The following is a 22,806-nucleotide window of genomic DNA, read 5'->3' on the forward strand; positions in this document are numbered from 1 at the left end:
ACAGGAGAAATACGTAACAAAGGTGCTTCAGCGGTTCAACATGTTAGAAGCAAAACTGGTCGGATCGACACTCCCTGCAAACTGCAGATTATCCGGTAAGCAAAGCCCGAAGACGAAAGCAGAGAAAGCGGATATGATGAAGGTTCCATATGTCTCTACCGTCGGGAGCTTAATGTACGCAATGGTGTGGACTCGACCGGATATTGGATACGCAGTCGGAGTGGTGAACCGGTTTATGAGCAATCCCGACAAGGAGCATTGGAACGCGGTCAAATGGATACTCCGGTACTTGAAGGGCACTTCGAATATGTGTCTCTGATTCGGCTATGGTAAACCTCAACTTGACGGTTTTTCCGATTCGGATATGTCGGCTGATGTGGATACTAGCCGGTCTACATCCAGGTATGTAATGACATATGCAGGGGGAGCTATTTCGTGGCAATCAAGGCTGTAGAAGACGGTTGCGTTGTCAACCACAGAGGCGGACTACATGGCGGCTGTTGAAGCCGGCAAGGAAATATTATGGATGAAGGACTTCATCAGAGAGCTCGGTATCCGGAAAGATGAATACCGGCTCTATTGCGACAGTCAAAGTGCCATCCACCTTGCTAAGAACGCAGCGTACCATTCCAGGACGAAGCACATCCAACGTAGGTATCACTGGATCCGCGAGCGAGTAGAAGATCGAGAGTTCGCGCTGACGAAGATCCACACGGCCGAGAACGGGTTAGATATGTTGACCAAAGTTCTGATAATCGACAAGCTGGATGCATGTCGGAAGCGGATCGGACTAGTAAGACATCCCATGCCGGAGTGAAGGGGGAGTTTGTTAGGAAATAAGTCCCTCTGGATGGGAAGTGAGAAGAACCGTGTTGATGAGCAACTCGGCCGAGGCCAAATCCAGATGTGGAGTACCCGGCAAGGAAGACCCAATGAGAACCAGATGACGAGTACCCGGCAAGGAAGACACAACGAGAACCGGATGTTGCAGGCCCGGTGAGAACCTCTCATCGGATGGAAGGGACATATATGTAAATATGTTCTAGAGAGCCCACCGGGGCTATATTTGTAAATAGCCCGAAATTCATATTAATATAAATATGACCTAGGGCAAACTTAATAGTGATGATGTAGAGTTGGTTGTGTGATTATCGTTGTGGCGATAATTCAAAGCACAACTGCGTACAAAGAAGAGAGAGAGAGAGGAAGAGGTTGTTGCCTCTGTCGTAACCACTTGGTGGCAAAGCGAGGAAGCAAGAGGCCGTTGCCTCTGTGCCCCATCATTGTAATCTTAATATAGTGATATTTTGCAATCTGAGGGCTGCCGTGGTTTTTTCCCAGATTTGGGTTTTCCACTTTAACATCCTGTGCACTCTCTTCTTTATTGTTTCGTGTGTAGATACATCTCACCACATCGCTATTTTTTGTGATTGATCCAACGTCTTGGTTGTGGCCGAGCATAGCTTAGGAGACCGTATTCCTATCAAAAACATTGCAGATAGTAGTATACTTGATAAATCTGTCACCATTGAGAGCAATACAACTTGAAGTGCCACAAGCACTATGATCCGGCAAAACACCGACCTATGACAAGCTCCATACATTCGAATGTGAAGCCTATGCCTTCATACCTACGGATAAATGGGCCAAGTTGGCACCCCGTGCACTCAACTATATATTTCTCAGTTATGGAACCGATCGGGACTTCGGTTATCAACTATGGGATCCAGAGAACCGGTAATTGATCCGGAGCAGCAAGGTTCAATGAAGACTCAATACTCTCCAACCCGACTCAGCCTATGAAAGTCTGCAAAAAGGTCTCATTTGACCTTGATAGATTGGTCATAGAAGAGCCGACTAAACAAGCCAAATCAGAAATTCGACATCCAGTCCAATCGACCGAGCCAATGAACCCCTTGTCAAATCCGAATCAACAAATGGTTCATCAATGGACTTTGATTCAACTAAAAGATTGGCACGAGCCAAATCGACAAAGATAGCCAAAAGGGCAAAAGAGGGAAAATCAGCAAGAGCCAACAACACCAAAGGGCGATGATTGGGAAGAGCCAAATCGTTCAACCAAGGCAAAGCCAAAAAGGGCAGAGTCGGAAAAGACAAGAGTCGAAATGACCAAATATCCCAAACAAGTTAAGGTGCCAAAAGACCGAGCCGAACCGGCCAAGACACGAACCCCTTTGTCAATCGATCTCGAAGAAGGGGAGGATGATTCGACGTCGCTGAAATCTTATTGCAAGGGTGAGTCATCCAAAAAGACTCCTGAAAATGGTTCAAGTAATGTCGATAAAGTGACAACGTTAATCGAAGGATCCAAAGCAATCAACTTGGCACCCAAGAGATCTGGACGATTTCGAAGGCTAACAGAGTTTTATAAACCGGTCCTCGACTACATCAACTACATGGATGCAGGCGAACCAAGCTCTTACGAGGAAACTATAGCCGCACTAGATACCAAAACATGGCTACAAGCCATGAGATCCAAAATGGACTCAATACATGCGAAGAAGACATGGGAGCTCGTCGAACTACCAGTTGGAAGGAAGCCACTACCCTGCAAATGGGTCTTGGGATACAAATATATACCCAATTCGGAGAAGTGCAAATAAAAAGCTCGGCTCATCACAATAGATTTCAAACAGTAACATGGGGTCGACTACGATGAGATCTTCTCACCGTAGTCAAAATGACCACTCTTTGGCTCCTTCTCGGGGTTGTGGCGACAAGAGACGTAGAGTTTGAACAACAAGACGTCAAAACGGCCTTCCTACATGGAGATCTCGACGAAGACATTTACATGTCTCAACTAGCAAGCTTCACGGCGACGGGGGAGCAAGGTCACCTCATTTGAGTCTATATGGCCTCAAGCAAGCGTCGCGAAAGTGGTATCAAAAGTTCGATACCAACATCCGGCAGCTCGGCTACAGCCAATCAGATTCCGACCCATGCATATACATCCGGCAATTGGCCAAGGAGTCCCTGATCAACTTGATCATATATGTCGACAATGTGTTGGTTGCAAGAAGCAATGAAGCCGAAATAAGAAGACTAAAGCGGAACCTTCACAATAAATTTTTGATGAAGGAACTCGAACAAACCCGACATATCTTGGGCATGAGGATCGAGCGAAATCAGATGACGAAGACTCTCCAGCTCTCCCAGTCCGATTATATCTGAAAGATGCTTATAAGGTTCAACATGGAGAACGCTAAGTGGGCACCAACTCCGCACCTAATGTCAACACGACTAACAGATAAGGACTCTCCTTCGACCAACAAGGAGAAAGAGCCCAATGGGAAGATACCCTATGCATCGGTTGTAGGAAATATCATGTACACAATGGTGGTGACCCGACCTGACCTTGCATATGCCGTAGGGGTTGTCAACCGGTACATGTCAAACCCAAGATGGAAGCATTGGGAGACCGGCAAGCACATCTTCGGGTATCTAAGAGGAACCAAAGATGTACAGTTGACTTTCAAATCTGCAAATCTAACCGAAGTCGAAGGCTATACAGACTTCGACTATGCCGACAACCGGACAATCAGAAGTCGACATCTGGCTACATATTCACCTATGGCGGCGGTGTCATATCATGGAGGTCGAAATTGCAAGAGTGCACTACACTCTCGACAATAGAGGCCGAGTACATAACCCAATTGGAAGCAACCAAGGAAGCCATTAACACCGGGACATTTGAAACAGGTAATATGTCGCATTTTGAGAATTGTCCATCAAAAAATGACACAAATTAGGGTGATTCACAAAAAGGGGTGCTGCATGCGTAAAGGAATTTTAAAAATGACCCAAAAATATATTGATTTTTAACATGTACGGAAATTTAGGTGTTCAAAAAAATGCCTAAATAATGGACATGCCAAACTTACAAATGAATGTCCAAAATGACTAACCCCAATATTTACAGAAATTCTGAATCCAAATCTTGATGTGCAATACAATATTTATAGTTAACGTATCAGGACAATCATTTTTCAAGTTTATGTCATCATCTTCATACCCATTAGATGAACTAGTACGAGTTTATGAGGTCTCATCCTCATCATCAATGGCAACTAATGCATTGTGTTGATCCAATTGCAATCCAACCTCATCGAGTTTATGAGTCATGCTTCTTGTTTGTCTTTGTGTTGTGTCTGAAGCCACATTCCAGATCCTCTTTTAGTATCTTCATTGTGGTCTGTCACAGATAACTTGTTTTGGTCAAATATAAGTCATACACTAATATATAAACATTATCCAATGTAAGAGTACATGTGCTTGATGCATCTTTCCTCCTCACTTTTTGGTTATGATATTTCATTATGTACTTTCCATTTACAAGATTAGATTATGTGAGAGAAGCTTTCTACCAAAATCATTAGAATCTAAAAAATGTCTTAAAGATGTTTTCCATTTTTCTTAGATTCTCATAGTAAGCCTTTGACGTCGTAGAGAAATCCGATTCATTCCATCTAGATTTGACGCAACATGTCGAATTTTACTCTATACATCTAGAATTGGATATAATGCATCAGATTCCTGTAAGTCTTGGAATTTTTTTTAAAATTTCCATTAGAAAAATACTCTTGCATTTTAATGCATTGCATTGAATTCTAGCTACATAGACTAAAATATGATACATTGCATGGATTTCCCGAAAATACATAAATAAATACAAATTGAAAAAATAAAACATTTTCCCATAAATAAATAAATAAACATTTTTTTATTTTACTCGTAAATAAATAAATAAAAATTGAAAAATTAGATTTCAATGGAAATCCAATTCCGTGCATCGGATTCAATTAAAAATCCAATTTCTCTTATTTTTTTGAAAATTTTCTTATTTTTTGAATTGTTTTTGAATTTTTTTTTATTTTCCCCATAAAAAAATAAATAATAATTGAAAAAATGGATTTTCAACGGAAATCCAATGCACTGCATTGGATTTTGGTTGAAATTCCACTTTTACGTATTTTTTTCCAAATTTGCTAATTTTTTTGAATTTTTTTGAATTTTTTCTATAAAAAATAAATAAATATTGAAAAAATAGATTTTCAATCGAAATCCGATGCACTGCATCGGATTTCCGTAGAAAATCCACTTTTTCTTATTTTTTTCTAAATTTTCATAGTTTTTAGAATTTTTTTGGTATTTTTTTTGTCTATTTTCTCATAAATAACTATATAGAAATTGAAAAAATGAATTTTCAAAGGAAATCCGATGCAATGCATTGGATTTCTATTGAAACTCCACTTTTTGCTATTTGTTACCAAATTTTCATATTTTAAAATATTTTTTTGTATTTTTTAAATTTTTTCCCATAAATAAATAAATAAAAATTGCAAAAAATGGGTTTTCAATTGTCTTATTTGTTTCCAATTTTTCAGATATTTTGAATTTGTTTTTGTATTTTTTTTTAATTGTTTTTGTTTTTATCATAAATAAATATATAGGAATTGAAAAAAATGGATTTTCAACGGAAATCCGATGCACTACATCGGATTTCCATTGAAAGTCCACTTTTTCTTGTTTGTTTACAAATTTTCTTATTTGTTTATATTTTTCTCTAAAAAAGTGTTAAAAATAAACAAATTGTGATTTTCTCCATTTAAATGATGTGTTTTCAACGGGAATCCGATGGAAAACAGATCATTTTCAACAAGATTTTCAATGGAAATCCGATGCACTACATCAGATTTCCGTTCAAAATCACTGAGTTTCAACAGAAATCCGATGCAGTGCATCGGATTTCCGTTGAAAGTCCAATATTTTTCTTATGTTTTTTCATAAAACATTAATTTGCAATTGAAATCCGACTCAATGGTTCAGATTTTGTTGAAAATGTAATATTTTTTTATTATCTCATTGTTTTATGAAAAACCTAAAAGAAATTTGGATTTTTAATTGAAATTCGATGTAGTGCATTAGATTTCAGTTCGAAATCCACTTTTTTAATATATTTTTATTTATTTTTTGAAAAAATGAAAAACAATTGAAAAGAAAGAGGATTGCCAGCTAAAATCTGATGCAATGCATCAATGTCTAGCTGTATAGACTACGATCTGATGTAATGTATCGGATTTCAATTGAAAAGCCGTTTATTATTTTTTTATATGGAAAATAACTAAATAAATAACATTGGAAAAAGAAAAAAGAAAAATGGATTTTCGACTCTAATCCAACGCATTGCATTAGATTCTAGCTATATATACTAAAATATAATGTAGTGCATAGTATTTTAGCTGAAAATCCATTTTTTATTTTTTAATGGAAAAAATTTTAAAAATTACAAAAAAAAAAAACTTGGATTTTCAAGTGAAATCTAGTGCATCGTATTGGATTCCAATTAAAAATCCAAGATTTTTTATTTTTTCAAATTTTATTGTTTCAAATTTTCAATGGGTTTTAGATTAGTTTTCTGACACAGGTATATAATATAAAACTTACATCAATTTAGATTAACGTTATATTCTATTCTTCAATTTGATGTTACGTGTGCAATTTCATTCTACTGTCATGTACTACTAAAACATACGCCTTAAAGATTATCAGGAACTCTGTTGCATTAGAGAAGGACCTTGAGCAAGTTAATGTCATCAAAATGAGGATCCAAGGTATCTGGGGTTGTCCTGATCAAGACCAAGAAGTTGGGGCAAAGGATATCAATAAAACTTAGATGTTCCAGATGACTTTTAGAAAACTTGTGGAACTATAGATGAAGACGCAGGGCAACTTGTTGAATTAGAAGACGTTTCAGAGTCTGCACATACTAACAATTCAACTTAGCGTACTGACGAAGCCAATGAGGAAAATCCTGATGAAAGAGCTAATCCTAAGTAGACGGCTTTACCAGACTTATTATTCGATTGAATGGTTATGGCTTATTGTAAATTTTGAACAATATGAATTGTTAAATTTTGACGTAATATATAAGTTGAGCTTACTTATCATTTTCGTGTAACAATCATTGAACTTAGAAATTAAGTATACTTGTATGTGTACATGTTATCTAAACTCTCCTTTATCATTTGGGGTATATCGGAGATAAGTTTATACTCTATCATTTACTCGTATGATTGGAATGTTATTGTAGACTAGTTTATTTATACATTGACAGTGTCATGTATCACGTGTCAATGGAAATTTTCTCTTGACATAGTAGTATCTCTTAATTGCAAGGTTGACAATTTGCTTTAAGATGTATTATATTTAAATATACACACATAATTAGAAGAAGTCACTTATTCAATGGGGCATGCTTTTTAGAATATGCACAAGGACCCGTGTTACTATTATACTTGTGTTGACAAATACACCCCTGTCTAAGATTTGGACAAAAACATGGTAGATAGAATATACGTCGGATAATTTTGTTGACGTGATATTAGTTAGTTCTTTTTTTCGCTATGTTTTCATAAACCACATACACATGCGTCGTGCCTTGTTGAAATTCTGCTTAAATAAGACATTTTTTAACATCTCACTAAGATATGAAAAAGAGAATGCGACATATTACCTGTTTCAAATGACCCGGTGTTCATTTGGTTGCATCGACTTTCCACCGAATTTTCGGTGACAAGCTGAATCGATCATCCAGCGCCAAACATCTATTGCGACTCACAGAGTGCAATACACCTCATTCAGAACCTAGTCTATCATGTGAAGACAAAACATATTGAGTTGCGGTTTCATCATATCTGGGAGCTTGTGATGGAGAAGAAGCTTGAAGTCTGGAACATTGATACCGATGTGAACAAGCCACTCCCAGAACAACGCTTCGGAGCACTACGGAACACGATGAGACTACAACAAGAGACCGAGTAGAAAAGTGCCAAACGAATAGATGCAGCAAGCTAGTCAAGGTCGACCCAACCAAGGTGGTCGAAAAGGCAAAATCAAAAGAGCAGGAAAGTCGAGAGGCTAATGACACAACCGAGTGCAAAGAAGGTGACTGGAAAGGAGGTGATCGAGGGGTAAGCAGAGCCAAAGATCGATCAAGGATTCAGGAAGGAGCACAAGAGTGAGCGCAAACGAGAAGTCAAAGGACGACTAGATGCCAAAAGCCGAATCATATTCGATCCGATCCAGATGAACTAGCCAATCCGGCCAACCCAGAGAAAGCCATCCGGACAACACATGATCCGGGAAATTAACCGAAATATGCCGATTTGGCCATGAGACCAATCAACTTGTATTCATACAATTGTAATGTAGATATGAATTGTAATCCTAGGTTTACGAGGGAGATAATCCCAACAGATTGTTCCCACACAAAGTAGTCCTTTTACGGGGGAGTTTGTTGGCATAACAGGCCAACTCCTTCCACATTGTAACCTTAAGTGTGAACACCTTCTCAAGTTAGGGCTTGAGTATATATGCTCAACCCTAACATTGTATAGTTAGTCTTACACACACACACAGAGTTTTATAGAAGAGAAATATAGTTTCCATTAGAGCTTCAATTGTGTAACTTGATTCTTGCTTACAACTTTCTTCTTCGACTCATCTGTGTTGTTTACTATACACAATTATACAGGTCCTCAACAAAATTCTGCAACACTTATTCAATAGGGTATAAATATTTTTGTGCATGTGTAGGTGGACATTGAATCCTTAGTTTCCTATGCAATTCTTGGTTTGATGAAGAATGTAAGGCTCATCTCAAAATGTTCAAGTTGGAAAAGATAAACATGAGAGCTCTATCATTGTATCAACATCAAAGAACGGTGGGAAGGAAGAAGATCTTGAAATGGACAATGGATAACAATTGTATTTATGGATCAAGCTATCAAGCAAGGTTTCCCAAAAGATTTGCTCATGAATTTGTTTAAACCAATCCATAAAGAAGGAGATTAAAAATTGCTATCCAATTATCAAACTATCATGGTTTAGCTAAGTTATGGTTAAGGTATATAGTATTATCATGGAACAAAAGTTTAGGTCATGGGCTGATGATCATCAAAAACTAGCACTTGGTCAAGAAGACTTTATCTGAACACAACATTGAACTATAGATCATTTGGTTACACTAAGAGTTATGGAAGAAAGTCAATTTCAAGGGATTACACTATGTTGTTGTTTGTGGACTTCAAGAAAGCATTTGACACTATATCAAGCAGTGATCTTTGGAAAAGAATAATAGAGATTGGAATGCCATTAGGATATAGAGCAATTGTAGCATGATTGTTAAATTAAGTTAGGTGCCAATGGAAATTGGATAGTGGTTTCTTGAATTACTTTTTAAGTAACATGGGGTTCAAACAAGGGTTCCCACTCTCTCCCATACTCTTTGGCCTATGTGATGATAAACTTGAAGAAATAGTAAACAAGGTTGCAAAAGAGGATAGCAATGGGCCCGGTTTCGGCTCAAACCAAACCAAACCGTTAGGCCATGGTTTAATGGTTTATTGGTTCCAAAAATGTGGAATGGTTTGGTTTGGGTTATAAATAAATGATTCGGCTTTAGTTTGGTTTAGTTTATAGGTTTTTGGTGAACTTTTTTTCCCCCATAATGGTTTATTAATTTAATGGTTTAATTAGTGTTTTTTTATTGATTTAATTAATTTAACTTAAATGATCATTTCATTTAATGGTTTTTAACAATGCTTTTTTATTGATTTAATAAATTTAACTTAAATGTTTATTTAGTTTTTTATTAGTTTGGCTTAAGTGGTTAGGTTTAAATTTTTTATTCAATGGTTTAGTTTGGTTTCAACTTTTATATAAACAGTTTTGGTTTAAATGGTTTGGTTTAAATCGCTTGAGAGTTCCTAAACGGTTTGGTTTAATTTTTGTTTTATATAAATGGTTTGGTTTGGTTTGGTTTTAAGGCAAAGAAACCAAACCAAACCGAGCCGATTGCTAAAAGAGGAACAATTGGATGGCTCAAAACTCATAAATAAGCTTATTTTATCCTACTATATGCCAATTATGTTGTTTTATCTTAAAATTTCGATGGCATGCAACACTTACTTCATGTATTAGACTTATTCTATAAAATCAATGAGCTAATTGTCAACATGGACAAAACAAAAATGGTGGCAATAAAGGCAATCAACCAAGATACTACGCCCACTTTTACGTATAAGTAGGAATCAAGACAAGTTGTGCAAAGCTTTAAATATCTTGGTATTAATATCCCATCAACAAATAGGTGGAACATATGGTATGAGTCTAAACTTCATGCAAGTTAGAATAGTTATTATATACTTGAGAATCAAAGCAACTAAAGTGATACTCGAGGATGGGAAGTGATTGATATTATTTGATGTTATGACCGTGGTTGTGTTGCTTTGTGGCATCATCTCATTTACTGCATGGAATGAAATAGAGAAAATTGGACCCAAAAAAAAGTTACGTAGAAATTGGGGGTAAAAGTTTTAACACCCTATCCTATCATGCTATTAGAAACAGTTGCTTAGCCTGTAGAGGGATTTGCCTTGCAAAGACTATACTAGTATGTCACAAAAGTCAAGAATATGTTTGATAATAGATTGCCAAAACAATCTTGGAACATAGGATGCAAGGTACAAAAAACTAAGAGTAAATTCCTATCATCTAGTTGGGTGCTTGACATTACAAATAGTTTAAGAGATGGGGAGTAAAAGATCTATTGCATTCGTAGGTGACGTTATTGAAGCATGTGTACATTGAGGAAATATTACTAGTGACACTAAGGATAAAGTGGAAAGATGCTAAAATGTCCAAAATTGGAATATTATATTGCAAATATTAACCCCCAACTTTAGCCCCATATGAAGTAAAAATGCCAAAATGTATCCAATCACATCTCTCTACCCCCATGAGATGTAGCTCTCGAAAAGCCGTTAACACATCTTGGAACTCACTCAAACAAGTTAGTTGTTGAGGTAGCATCATGGTATCAGGAAAATCTACAAAGTATGCAATGAAAACATGGTGGAGGATGCATGATAATTTAAGTGTCATACTCAAATGTCCACCAAGAAGGGGGAGAATATAGATGCATGCATTAGTTTTTACTATAGAGTAAAAAATACAAATTTGTTTGGTTGTTGCATATATAGATCAAATTGGCCATGATATGGGTCTATGGGAATCGAATGTTATTATGTCCATTTCTCCAACATCTGTACATGTTCCTTGTGATCTTATAATACCAAGGCGTCTCTTTAAAAAAAACTTTATTACGAAGCAATTACATACAAGATAATATGTTGATTTGGTCCCATAGATCAAATTTGGCTATTCTATTGATTAGGAAGTGTAACACTACTCTTTATGAGTTCACTCTAGAATATGTGTAATAGAATTTTGAAGTTCATAGATATTGTAAAAATTGGTGTACGAAGTAGATGGATGGACCACTACTTGTAGGAGGCTATATAAAGCCCCTCCTTCCTAATGTTAAAGTTGTTGGGCATAATGGAATAGTGTTATCATTATGCTCCATCATCCATCATGATTAATTTATTTACATGTTATAATGGTGCATTAATGTTTTTTTTCCAAAAAGAAGCTACTTTCCCATTAGTTAGGAAAGATTATTATAGAAAGACTATACAATGTGGCTTATACATAAATCGGGGAATCACCCTCTGACCGAGTTCAAGAATATGAGACTACGTACATGTTAATTTAACCATATCTTATTACTATTATGTTTATCCACTTCTCTTACTCTCTCAAGTGTTTATTATATTTATATTCACACCCCTTCTCTTAGTCTATGTTACGCATAGTATGAACCATACATACCATACGTGCGTTCGTGTTCGAGAATGTTTTAATCATTCGAGAATGGTGATAAATAGTTTTTCAAGGTAAAAAATTTAAGAAAATTTCAAAAAACACATTGCCTTATTAATAACAAAAAAAATGACAGAAATTACAGAAAAATTATTTAAATTACAAAAAATCTTGAAAAATTACAAAACAATTTGTATTACATAGCACATACTACATACTATGACCTAAAGTTTAAAGAACTTTAAACCTTATTACTAACCTTAAACATACCTGAATGCGAGAGGAGTGAAACTTGCTATGTAGAAATTAATGGTCGTGAGAAGATGTATAGTCACTGACTCACTAGTGTGGCAGCACTATGTAGGCTCAAGGCTCAAACAACATATCGTTCAACGCTAGATGGGAGAGGAGAGGAGAGCGTAGCGTTGATGTGTAGAGGAAAAATGGAAAAAAGAGGGGGGGGAAACTATAAAAAAAAAACACAAATATTTGAATAATATTTGTGTTCGTTTTCCAACATATGAAAGCGAACGATATGGCAGACGAACACAAATTTTACGTACTTGATCTCACGTATACATATCTACATACACTAAGTGTTGCAATTGCCTAATTAACCAGATAGTATTAATTACTCATATAATTTATTATCTAGCTATTTACAATAAGCTCGTAATATTTTTAAATAAATGAGGCCATAAAATATGAGTATGTACCAAGTCTATCCAAAAGTGTGTCTAGGTGTATCTAGATATACTTATGTATATGTAGTTTTGTATGTAAGATTAATTGTGTGTACTTTGGATGTTGAGGGAATTAATCATAGGAAATAAAACTTTTGGACTTTTGGAAATCAGAAGCATGAACATTATGGAAATAAGAGTTAGGAGAGAGAGAGAGAGGAAAAAAAGCGATGGCGTTCCAAGAATAGTGTTAAAACATGTTTCTGATGTAACTTTGTACTTAGAACTCCGAATTTTATGATTGTGGGTTCATTGCGAAGCTCTTTTAGAGTGCTTTACAGGGATTATTTGGATACTAAGTTTCGTTATCGTTACAAGAAGCTACAAGAAAAATCGGCATCGTCTCAAGTTAGTTCTCTCAATCTCTGTTAGGAGGGTTGACACAATAACAGGAAGTGAGTTGATGATTGTTGATGGATGTGGTAGTAATGATGATTGTGAAAATTACAAGAGGAAAAAGTGTATCGATTCTACAGAACATGAAAAAACATCATATGTTGCTATTCTTGGTGGGAAAGATGTTGTTGGACATGATTATAATATTGACAGTCATTGTGATTTGCTTTTAGATTTTATGGAAAAAATGAGAAAGATGCTAAAGATTGTGTGGAGGAGGATGTTGTAGAGGTGGTGATGGAGACCAAGTCTATGTTTAGCAACTTTTCACAAGTTCTATGATTGTGGTGTTATCTGGTATTTCACTAGCAAAATTCCTTTGGTATCATGGATTAAGCAGTGGTTGAATTCATTCATAATGCCTAATTGTGTTGAGGATGTCTATGTGGGTCCAAGAGGTTTCTATGATGTGGTTTTTCGATCGTCAGAACATTGTATGACTTTGATGGCAAAGGTACCGATCTTTTTTTATAAAAGATTAGTGCATGTGATGGAATGGGTTCCGGTGGTGGATTATAAAGATTTATTAAAACAACAATGTCCAATTTGGGTGACCGTTGATTGCAGTAACTCATTCTTTTGAGATTTACTACCAGGATTGATGTCTCAAATTGGTAAAGTTTTGGTTGCTCCTCATGTTAATTCGTTGAACAAATGTAGATTTTGCATGTTATGGGATACAGGTTGTAAACTTCCAGGATGGTTGAGTATAGATACATCCTGATTTGGTCAATTTCGTTTTAAGCTTCAATGGGAGACCTTTGTAGGACATTGTTTTAAATGTGGTAAACTGGGGCATTTTATGGCAGAATGCCAATCTCATGGTGAACTATCCCCAGAAAATAATGTCAAAGGGAAAAATACGGAAGATGTTGAGAAAGATATTGTCTCAATGGTTGATATGGTCATGGATGAGGGAACATCTCATGGGTTAGAGCGAGATCTTAAAGTTCATGGTCATGTTAGAGGTGTTGGGGAGGAGAATGGAGTATGCATTAATGATGACCCAGATGTTGAAGATAGAGAGTGGCATCAAGTGAAGCATAAGATAAGAGGGAAGGGTGTTGCCATACAAAGGGACATAAAAAATACTAATGGTAAGGCATTACCAAAAGATAATTTGAGATTGAATGAGGGGTTTAAGAAAAATCCTTGGCAAAAACAAGTGCGAAATCAGAGATTATCCAACCAATTAAATTTTGATTCTTCAGGAAGGGTGGTACGACCTCAATTAAATCAAGGACTTCGTTCTCGTGGAGCCAGACAACAAAAACCTAATATTGTTGGAGGGGATATAGTACACATGAATCCTCATGCAGCTCTTGAACAAGTAGTTAGTACATTCATGAATACACTTGCTCATAAAGAGTAAGTTCTTACCAAAGGTGTTAAATGAAAGTGGTATCATGGAATGTGCGAGGGGCGTCTTCTCCTCATAAGAACTATATATCATGGAAAACTTTATTTGATAAAGAATGGGATATTCTATGTGCATTTGAACATAAGTGTCATGATTTAGCAGGATCTGTGTTACATTTGCGTGGATATTCCGCATATTATGCAGGACAAGTATCACATCATTACTCAAGGGTTGTCATGATTATTCATGATTTATTTTGTCCACATATACTCTATAATGATCCATATGGATGTTTTTTGGTGATGGAAGTCAAGTATTTTTAGGATTTGATATGGTTGGTAGAAATGTATTCAATGTATTCACGATTATTAATGGGTCGTGTTGGTTTGTTAATGGGTGATTTTAATATGTGTGTTGATGCTTCACAATCTACTTCACGATTCTCATTGATGGATTCTCCTGGGACAAATTGGCATCAGAGGTTTTGAAGTTGGATGTATGGAAATGGTTGCATCAAGATGTGGTTGGGTTTACATTTCAGTCTATGCAATATAAGGAAACATGGAGTAGGTTAGATAGAATGTACGTTATGCATGATGAGTCCTTTTTGCCAAAGATTCTTAATATGTCAATTATGCAAGAGGTTGTGGCATCGAATCATTTTCCCATATGTTTTGAGTTCAATAAACATGGGGTAGATATGTACAAAACATTGCGTGATTGAGTTCCTTTGAGGTTTAATTCTTCTTTATTATTACATTCCTTATTTAGTGCCTATGTGCAACAAAATTTTGGCATGTTTTCAGAACAAGTTATTTCAAAAGGATGGCATGCATGGGATACAACACTACAAAACATCAATGATATTCACCGTCTGTATGGTATGGCTAATGCTAAAAGACGTAAGAAATTGATTGATAAGTTTTCATATATTCTTACGCGATACAATGTACTATTGATGAATAATCCGCATGATGAAGAGTTTTTGGGTGTTCAAGTTCAAGTACAGGACATTGTGAAGAACTTTTCTTGTCAAAGTTATCAACAGACAAGAGTATGTCAATTAAAGGAGAGATTTATAGATAATCAATCACAATCTCATATATTTTTTCAAGGATTAAGATCACCATATGCTCCTTCAAATGTGGTACAAATTAAGATAGGGGATGACGTTGTTGTAGACCCAATCAAGGTTATTGAGTTATGTATTACACATTTTAAGAATTTGATTAGGCTAGAGTTGATTATTAATGAGGATGTGTTGAAAGCACGACAAGAGTTTTATAATGTAATTGGGAGTGTCGTGAATACAAATATTTGTCAAGAATTGGATGTTGATTTTGAAGAAGCTGAGGTGGAAAAGGTATTGTTACACCTTCCAAATGGTAAAAGCCCTGGTTGGGATGGTGTTACAAATGAAGTTTTTAAGAAGTATGTTGGCATGCTTAAGAGTCCATTCACACAAATGTTTCAACAATGTTGGGATTCTAGTTTCATGCTTGAGAGCTAGAAGGTGGGCTTAATCAAATTGATACCAAAGGTACCATCTCCGGAGTCATTTCATCAATGGAGGCCTATTTCATTGATGGAAGGGTTATACAAAGTGTTTACAAAGATATTATCCAACAGACTTCAGAAGTTCTTACCGCAACTTATTCATCCATCTCAATATGGTTTTATTACAGGTAAAAATATATTGCATAATGTTTTTGTTGTAGGTTTTAGGGTTAGGACCTTAGTGATAATTATGATAAAGATAGACATGGTGAGTGTGATGATAGCAATGGAGATGGTGATCGGTGCAGGCTCCACCCCCTCCGAAGGGGGTTCAACGTAAGGGGAGAGAGAGAGAGAGAGAGAGAGAGAGAGAGAGAGAGAGAGAAATGATCATTGTATTCATTCATTCCCCATAAGGGGTTAAATAGGTACAAAGGGTTAGATACACAAGGGTGTAAGACCTTTGGCCTTCACACCTAACCACTCACTCACACCTCTTTGTATCCACTACACTCACACTTACATTCACACTCATAATCATATAACATTACACATACATATCAACACGTTACATCTTTCACCCTCACTTATCATAGTTATCAATCACTCGTACATCTTGTACAGTAACACAATATGGCACGCCCGTGGGAGAGTGCCTTGCACATCAATCCCACATGCCTTAATCATAATCATAGATTGACATATTCGCATTCATGGGGATTCCCATTCAAATGCAAACGAATACGAATACGAATGGGTAATCAAGTATTCGTTTTACCCCCTCCCCCCCCAAAAAAAACGATTTTTTTAAAAAAATTACTAAGATAAAAAAAAGGAACTTAACAATAAATAGGTATAATAAAAGAGGGACTTTGGGAACTTGACACTACTAAATTTTTATAATAAATGTATAGTCGTTTTATTTTTAATAAATAAATAAATAAAATAAAATAAAGGCTCATTAATCTCTCACTTTTTATTTCCTCAAAATTTATGGATAATTTTATCTTGACATTAAAAATGGTACTTCAAACTAATCATATCTTCAAAGTTCATACTAATCATATTTGTATAATAAATATAAAAGTATTCGTTTTAAAAAAATTAATTAATTAAAATAAGTTTCATAAACTCTCTTGACACTATAATCTATTAATGAATAATTGTTTTTTTTTAGTTAAATACATTTATTTAAATAAATAAATAATTTTTTATATTTATTTTACAAAACGAATGGTTTTTTAATATTCTTGGGGCCATTTTGTATTCTCGAATATTGCGCATGGAGAATATCACGAATATCACGCATGTGTCAATCTATGATCATAATCTTTCTTTGACCGGAACTTCCATTGGTCCTCTCAACGATCGACTCCCTCGATCGGAGCGCTTGACTCAAACATCTGTGTTGGTCAGCGAATCTTCATCGACACGAACATTCTCGTTTTGTCGTTCACAAACTTCAGTAACATCAATGATCGACTCCCTCGATCGGAGCACTTGACTCGAACATCTCCGTCGGTCAGCGAATCTTCATTGACACAAACATTCCCGTTCTGTCGGTTCACGAACTTCGGTAACATCATTTGTATGTATGCGTGTTCTTCTTTGTATCTTGTGAGTCGTGTGTGGATCGCGTTCATTTCTTTTAGATTCATGCATTTTTGAAATTCCGTAGGTGCCCTTTGATTTTTAAATTTTTAATTATGTACCCTTATGTTTATGAAATCTGCTCGTTATACCCTCATGTATCTAGAATTCCAACAGTGCCCTTAGGTTTGTTTTTCAAAATTTCTTGGATGTCCTTAGTTTCCAAATTCCTAGGATGCTCCGTATGGTTCTCTTTTTCCCTCTCTCTTTTCTATTTCATCTTCCTCTCTTTCCTCATTTCTTTTCTTTTCGTGTCTGTTGGTCTTTTTCTACCTGCTTGTGTCAAATTGTGTTTTCTTCTTCTTTTCCTCTGTCTTTCTCTTTGACTCCATCTTCTTGTCTGTCTATCTCTCTCCTTCCATCTCTGTTCTTTCATATTCCTTTCTTTCTTCTCCTTGCTTTCTTCTTACGCCTTGTCTTTCTTCTCTTCTTCGGTCGTTCTTCCTCCTCTATCAGTTTCTTCTTATTTTCTTATTTTCTTCTTCTTTCTTTTCTAAGTCCGCCTTTGGTGGTTGTCGCCTCTGTCCATGGTCTCTGTCTCTCTGTTCAGTTCCTCCTACCACTCCATCTCTGTCTCCGGCGCCATTATCGTCTCCATCTCCATCTTCTTTCTTCTTCTGCTCCCCTTGTTTGACATTGTGTGTTGTCTTCCATTCGCCTATTCAGATGTCTCTTCGGCCATCCTATATGGTCGTTTTGATTCGTCTGTTTTGGCTGTTGTTACGGTCGTCGTCGTCCTTCTCTGTTGGGTTCATTCCGTTCATCATTAGGCAGTTCTCTGTCCAGCCCGTCTAGCCACTCCGACCGCTGTTGTCGTCCTTGTCTGGCCGTCTCTGTTTTCCATGACTGTGCATTTCGGCTGTCATCTCCATCGTTGTCCGGCTTTTGTACTAGCATTTGTCTGGCCGTCGGTTTTTGTTTAGCCACACTATCTAGCCACTCCAACCGCTCTAACTGTTGTCCGGCTACTCTTCAACCGTTGTCCAGCCATTTCGGCCGCTCTTCAGTTGTTATCTGGCCATTCCAACCGCACTCCGACCGCTCCCACTGTTGGTTCATTTTTCTGGCCATTGGTCATTCTATCTACCGCCCTTTCTCTTTGTCACCATCATCTCTGGCGAACCCTTCGTTTTTCCGTCTTGTTGTCTGATGCTCCTTGTTCTTCTTTGGTGTTCTCCCATCTCCTTCTATTTGTTGTTGATGATTTTAGCAATGGTGACCCTAATGATTATGATTACAATGAAGAATGACCGCACATTCTAATTCCTTCATATGCATCATCTTGGAGATCATGGTTTATGAACAAACGATGTTTATTATGAGTGCCACCATGATATGAATCATGCTCACATGCGTTATGGCGGTTAATGTAGGTGTTAGTATCAGGGTTAGTATAAGGGCCAGAGGCACGCACTTGGGGTTAGTACACAAAGAGTTTGGGCTAAACTTATAAGGCCCATGGGTGTAGGAGAAACTAGGGCTAGGGTATCTAGTGCAAGGAATGGTAGAGGAGTTAGGGTTAGGAAAACATGAACAAAAAATGGGTTTAGGGTTACAGGAGTAGTGATTATCCAAAGACAAAAAATGATGATAATGATGATGATAATGCTCGGAGACATCATCAATCTACCATTTTCATCATTTCTCGCACATTTCTTGTACATTGTCGGTTTTATTTATTGCTCTCTCGCACATACTTCTACCGCATATCATTCCGTGAGTTCCTCTCGCACATCATACTGCCATGGATCATTCATCAACTCCATCTCCAAAGGGGGATCGCCTTAGTGGTCACCAAAAGGTGTTATACGTTTTTAGGGTTAGGGTTAATATTTATGATAAAGATAGACATGGTGAGTGTGATGATAGCAATGGAGATGGTGATCGGTGCGGAATGTGCATTGAGAAGCATTGTGGGGTAGGGGGTTGTGCCTAGAATGGCTCCACCCCCCTCCCAAGGGGGTTCAACGTAAGGAGAGAGAAATGATCATTGTATTCATTCATTCCCCATAAGGGGAACTTAAATAGGTACAAAGGGTTAGATACACAAGGGTGTAAGACCTTTGGCCTTCACACCTAACCACTCACTCACACCTCTTTGTATCCACCACACGCACACTTACATTCACACTCATAATCGTATAACATTACACATACATATCAACACATTACATCTTTCACACTCACTTATCACAGTTATCAATCACCCGTACATCTCATACGGTAACAGTTTTGAATGATCAAATGGCTACCGATTATGCTCGACATACACATCAAGAAATGGTTATGGTGCAATTAGATTTGGAAAAAGCATATGATCATGTTAATTGGTCTTTCCTCTCAGGTGTGATGTATAATATGGGGTTTGGTCCTCGTATGTGTCGACTTATCTTTTTGCTAGGGCCAAATGCGACCTCGCGTGTGATGCTTAATGGCGGAGTTACTCCAAAAGTGTTTCTTACTAGATCCGTGCGGCAAGAATGTCCACGAAGCCCATTGTTATTTGCTATTGTTACACATCCTTTGTTAGTAATGTTGTCAAATCTTGCGGCTAATGGTGATATTGTGGGTTTGCATCTTCCTTCTGGTAGACAATTGGTGGCACAAGCATTGGCTGATGATTCTTTTATGTTTTTACAAGCCTCAAAAGGAAATCTTGAAAGGAGTATGCGAGTTTGGATCAATTTACTTTGGCTTCAGGGTCGTATATAAATTGGAGGAAGTCTCGCCTTATTTCTTGTACAGAGAGTGATTTGAAATGTTTGGGATGGCGAGGGTTAGTGATTACACGAGGATCAATTTATCGACATTTGGGTTATCCATTGTGTGTTGATGTTACAAATGTTCAATTGATTGATTGGATTGGTATTAAATTGAAGGACAAATTTATGTATTGGAAGTCTCAATTATGGCCCTTTCATGTACGACTCAAAGTGGTGCAATGTATCTTGATACCTGTTGTAGGTTTTAGGGTTAGGGTTAGTGATAATTATTATAAAGATAGACATGGTGAGTGTGATGATAGCAATGGAGATGGTGATCGGTGCGGGATGTGCATTGAGAAGCATTACATATCAACACATTACATCTTTCACTCTCACTTATCACAATTATCAATCACCCGTACATCTCGTACGGTAACAATACCCATGTTATTATATTTTTTGTCTTTACTACCTTGGACTAAAAAGGCAGTACAAAACATTTTACAACCTATTCAGTTCATGTTATGGCGGAAGGGATAAATGATGGGAGTTACATGGATTTCATGGGACCGTTTGGCTACTCTTAAAAGGTTCGGTGGTGCAGCAATATTGGATTTGGAAAGACATTTGATGGCTCGTAAATTTGCATTATTACAAGATGTATGTCAACAAGATCAACCATGGATATGTATGATGCAATATTTTATTGAGCATGAAGGATTAGTGCACGGGAAACCAAAGATTCAAGCATCCTGGTGGTCATTAGTCAATGGAAGTATTCCTCTAAAGATTCAACATTCTGTATGTGGGAAACATTTGGTAAGATCGTGGCAAGTTGCATTATCTCTTTTTGAATGGGGACCATCAAGTGATCGAGAATATTGTAATTCATTACAAAATGAATTGCTTGTTTCTTCTCGAGTGTTGTTTTGGCATGGGAAAGAGAAGTTGAGATCCCAATTCAATCGTTTATTTTGATTGGGGATTGTACATTTGGAAGATGTGGTTGATAACGAATCTCAATGGTGGTCAGATTTTGAAGATGTCAAGCGATGGTTATGTATTCTCCCAAATTATGGATTTATTTAGGAGAAATTACAAGATATACCATTGTTGCAAGGATCTTTGCCATTGAAAACAAATTTTGCACCTTGGGTGGATTGGTGGTTACAAGATGGTACACCCTTGTTACAGGTCACTACAAATATATTGTATCATCATGTGATGGCATCATTACCTTGGCTATTTCCAAAAGCAACAAAGTTGTGGAATGTATGTAAGTCAGATGCAAGGTGGTAGAAAATATTACAACATAGTTGGCATTCCCATCTACCATTTTGTGCAAAGGTATTCATATGGAGAGTCATGATTGGTGGGCTCCCATTACGTTCAGCCTTAAAGAGACAAGGACTAGGGTCCGGCACTTGTTTCTTTTGCACCGTTCCATTAGAGGATAGTACACATAGGTTCATTAAATGTCCTATAGCATGTACCATTTGGAATTACTTATCAGACATTTGGCAAGTTTTAACCCGTTGTTGTTTGAGACCTCAACAATGGGTTTTTTCTCAATATGTTCAAAATGGTTCAAATGATGAGATGGAGATATTGTTCCAATTTTTACGTTATTGGGGTCTACAACACAATTGGAATATGCGTAATGCTTTCATGTTTGATAATAGACATGGGGTGAAAGCCTATATAAAGAAGCTTAAAGGTATTCTCATGTGGAATTTTTGGATGTTAGAGCGTGTGGGGATCATTTCCTCAAATGCATATTCAGGTTTTTTAATAGCATTACAGAACGTCCCTCTCCCTACATATGCATATGCTAGGTAGAGGAGACTAAGAAGTGTTGTAACTAAGTGGATTTTACATACAATTAATATAATTGTGTGCTTTTACCAAGAGAGAGAGAGAGAAAGAAAGATATATTAACGTCTTCTAAGGCCAAAATTGGCCCATAAGACAAATGGTTTACAAAAAAATGGGATATTTACCCATTCACCGAAAGTAAAAATAAAAATAAGATAAAAATAGAGTTTAAGCTAAATAGTTCTAAGAAAATAACAAAACTGTTCTATATAAAAAAACATGTTCTACAATGAAAATGATGTTAAACTAGGCCTAATTTCATTTCCATCCAAGTCTCTCGAAGAGAAGCGAGAGGTCAAAGGGTTGTGATGTGAATGTGGCCCGTGGTCCCAATGTAAAAGATACCCCAACCATAGCTTCTAGTCGACGTAGCTCACATTCCCTTATCTTCTTAATCTTTTCTACTCCACGTCGACTTGTTTTGAAGCCCAACATCCGAGGGCATTTGGTTGTTCTTTGCATTTCTGCTTCCTCAAGGGAGAGACCGAGCGGCGTAAGTGTATCCACATTCATCGGCTCCCCTTGTTCCTAAAAAATTACACTAGTTACATGTTGATGAATAGTAAAAGGGTTATGGTTAACACTTTGTAATTTATTCTCCCTATATTGTTTTAGTTCTAAGATATACCTACCTAGTCTCTTTACACTCAGGGTATCTAATAGTTTGGAGAGGGTGGGAGAGGGTCCTAATATGTCTTGGTATTCCGCCTGTATCTCGGCATAAGTTGGGCACTTGCATGTGAAGTGATACTCATCATCTATCTCTATATGGCATAACCTACATAGCCTTTCCTCTCTAGGGACTCTATTAGCCCAACCATTCTCAATCTCAAGT

At 36.9% G+C, this 22,806-nt stretch overlaps 1 long non-coding RNA gene across 1 annotated transcript in view; it reads left to right on the top strand.

Moving 5' to 3' along the window:
• Positions 1-22,490, top strand: part of LOC147860862 (uncharacterized) — a 75,103-nt gene extending 52,613 nt beyond the window's left edge. Inside the window, exon 2 of the long non-coding RNA XR_015530154.1 lies at positions 22,008-22,490. This is a non-coding gene — a long non-coding RNA (uncharacterized LOC147860862). The remainder of the gene's footprint in view (positions 1-22,007) is intronic.
• The last annotated feature ends 316 nt before the right edge of the window (positions 22,491-22,806 follow it).

Source organism: Azolla caroliniana, unplaced genomic scaffold (assembly GCF_043228905.1).
Source record: "Azolla caroliniana isolate FFs.n. ecotype wild unplaced genomic scaffold, voAzoCaro1.0.p SCAF_8, whole genome shotgun sequence".
NCBI classification, from domain to species: Eukaryota; Viridiplantae; Streptophyta; class Polypodiopsida; order Salviniales; family Salviniaceae; genus Azolla; species Azolla caroliniana.